Consider the following 3,180-nt stretch of genomic DNA (forward strand, 5'->3'; position numbering starts at 1 on the left):
ATATGGAGGTTGAAGGTGAGTATGATGAATGGAGGGTGAAGGTGGCATGGAAGTTGGGCACTGTGGAAGCTGAAGTTAGAGTTTTTCATGTTCTTATTCTCTGTTGAAGGCTTGTGTTCTTTCAGAAAACTCATTGCAAGCCTTGTTTCTCCAAACCATGATGATGTGCCTCCTGTTACTTGCATAGTTTCTGATGGTGCTATGTGGTTCACTTTGAAAGTTGCTCAAGAGTTCCACATCCCTCACTTTGTGTTTTTCACTCCCAGTGCCTGTGGCATGCTGGGATACATTAACTTTGAAGAGATTCGAAAAAGAGGTTATTTCCCATTGAAAGGTACTCTCTTGTATTATATTTTGACAAGTTTTTATTTGTATCATACAATTTTTTAATAGAATAAAATAAAAATTTATTCTTTTCAGATGAGAAGAATCTGCTTGATGGATATCTTGATACTGAAGTTGATTGGATTTCAGCAATGAAAGGAGCAAGACTAAAAGACCTTCCCACATTTCTTAGGACTACTAATCCTTCTGATGTAATGTTCAATTACAACATAGTAAAAGTGAACACTGCTATGCATGCCAAAGGGGTTATCCTTAACACCTTTGAAGACTTAGAATCAGAGGTTTTGGATGCCATCAGAGCCAAATACTCCAATGTCTACTCCATTGGTCCATTATCAATGCTATTCAAACAGCTCTCAAACTCAAATACTCAATTGGAGTCGATTGATCTGAATCTGTGGAAGGAAGACAACAAATGCTTGGAATGGTTGGATAAAAGAGACAGAGGTTCTGTTGTGTATGTGAACTTTGGTAGCTTAGTGATTATGACACCAAAGCAACTAAGTGAATTTGCTTGGGGTTTGGTTAATAGCAAGTACCATTTCTTGTGGGTCATAAGGCCTAATCTTGTGCATGATAATAATAATAATGGTGATGGAAAATTAAGTGATGAATATGTGAATGTGATTGAAAGATGTGAGAGGGAATTGGTATTGGGGTGGTGCCAACAAGAGAAAGTTCTGTGTCATGCATCAATTGGCGGATTTCTAACACATTGTGGGTGGAACTCAACATTGGAGAGCATATGTGAGGGAGTTCCAATGGCATGTTGGCCTTTCTTTGCAGAACAACAAACAAACAACTTCTATGCATGCAAGAAATGGGGGATTGGGATGGAGATTGAGTGTGATGTTAAGAGAGAGTAGGTTGAGGGGCTTGTGAGGGAACTCATGGAGGGGCAAAAAGGGAAAGAAATTAAGGTTTATAAACTCGAAGGACTAATTTGATGGCTTAAACGAAACTTATCTTGTCAGCAACAACATCCTACACCCTGGCGTTGGCCAACTTGGCAGTTAACGTGCCACGTAAGCGGCCGTTTGCCATCTCATCAACCGAGAAGACGGAAGGACGAACGTGATCAACACGGGTATCTTTCGAGGACGTTTTTGATTAATTTTGACTTTCAGGGATGAAAATGGAGATCGAGAACACTTTCGGGGACGAAATTGACTATTAACTCATTCTCTTTTATAATATCTCGGAGAAAAGTAATAGGAATCAGCATATTTTATCATTTGTAACTATTAATTAGTTATTATTAATATTGTTAATAGTATAAAATTATGTCAAATAATGTAAAATTATTTATTTTTTATTATTAATTAAACACCGGTTAAATTTTAATAAAAATATTGATGTCTAAATTTAGGACAAAGATGACTCATTGATTAGTGCTGGCGCCTTTGTAACCAATTGCCTTTCCAGTTTCCACCAAATTATCTTCTGCTTCTTGGCTGTTATCTACGTCGTCTGATTTGGTCTTTTATACTAAGCAAAACAAGAGAACAAATTAGAACATAAAATAAAATGGAGGACAATGAGGTTATTATGATTAATTTTTGCAAATACGGAAGAATTATTTTTCCAAGCGGCATCTTCAGATTTCTTGATTGACGTTGACTGATGTGTTTCTTCACTAAATCTCACACGATTCGGCGGTGCCTTTTTATCATAAGCACCCTAGGCAATAATCAAGTTCAAATATTATCGCTCTTTATAAATGAAACATGTATAAGAAATTTTGAATAAGCTTATGGATGTTAATCCAAAGATGCTAAGCTTATTACATATTTTAAGAGTAGCATTGGTAAAATAAAATTAGCACTAACCCCCACGTAAACTTCAGAGATCATTTTATTATATAAGAATCATTCAATTTTGGTGAGTCTTCATTTGACTGCTTCGGCACTGATGACTGATTTGTGGCTTCCTCGTATAACTACGTATTCTTCTCACCTTCATGTAGCACATAAATATATATTGATTACATGATATAGATAAAACATATACATAATATATATAAAATACAATATTTAAAAATTATGAGATAAAAACAAGTTATAATATAACATATAAAACTAAGAAAAAACATAACTTTAAATTATAGAACTATTTAGTGGATGAATTATTTATCTCAAAAATTTATTTATTTTTTGGAATAATAAAGATGAGTTATATATATATATATATATATATATATATATATATATATATATATATATATTTTAATTATAGAAGCTCTGATCGATTAAATATGCAGAAATACGTGTTGATATATCCAACAATTATCATAAATTATTAGAAAAATACATGGAACCAAAAGGTTATCAATTAAAAATTAAATAAAATTACATTAATTTATATTAATAATTAATTTTAAATTTAAAATTTAAAAAATTTAAAATTAATTAAGTAAACCTAATTAAAACTAAAACCTATAAAAATCTTCTTCTTCTCTCTCACATTAACCTACCAACTTCTAATAGACCTCTCTCTCTCACCAATGCTGCTGAAAGCGCTGGCAACTTCCATGCTCTCCGCGACGCCCTCAAATTGAATGCACTGTTTTTCATTAAGATCTTAAGATGGAGCATATTTTTTTATATTTGCTCTCGGTAGTGATATCCAGTTGACTTTGACAGTAATTTCCAATGTGATCGTATCCAAGAGATGTGTAAAATTCTACGAGTCTTGAATGTAGTTCACAGCCCGGAGATCGACATTCCTCTTAGCATTCAGCAGTATAAAGTTTCTAAGATTTACTTGCCTATTTTCCAATTTGATAAAGTTGCATTTGTTGACATTTTACTGAATATGTCTATTGCTTGCACTGCG

General features: G+C 33.3%; 1 pseudogene; it reads left to right on the forward strand.

The window, feature by feature from the left end:
- The first annotated feature begins 106 nt into the window (after positions 1-106).
- LOC112728427 (7-deoxyloganetin glucosyltransferase-like) lies at positions 107-1,292 on the forward strand (annotated as a pseudogene).
- Positions 1,293-3,180: the final 1,888 nt, after the last annotated feature.

The sequence above is a fragment of the Arachis hypogaea genome, chromosome 2, assembly GCF_003086295.3.
Source record: "Arachis hypogaea cultivar Tifrunner chromosome 2, arahy.Tifrunner.gnm2.J5K5, whole genome shotgun sequence".
In the NCBI taxonomy this organism is placed as follows: Eukaryota; Viridiplantae; Streptophyta; class Magnoliopsida; order Fabales; family Fabaceae; genus Arachis; species Arachis hypogaea.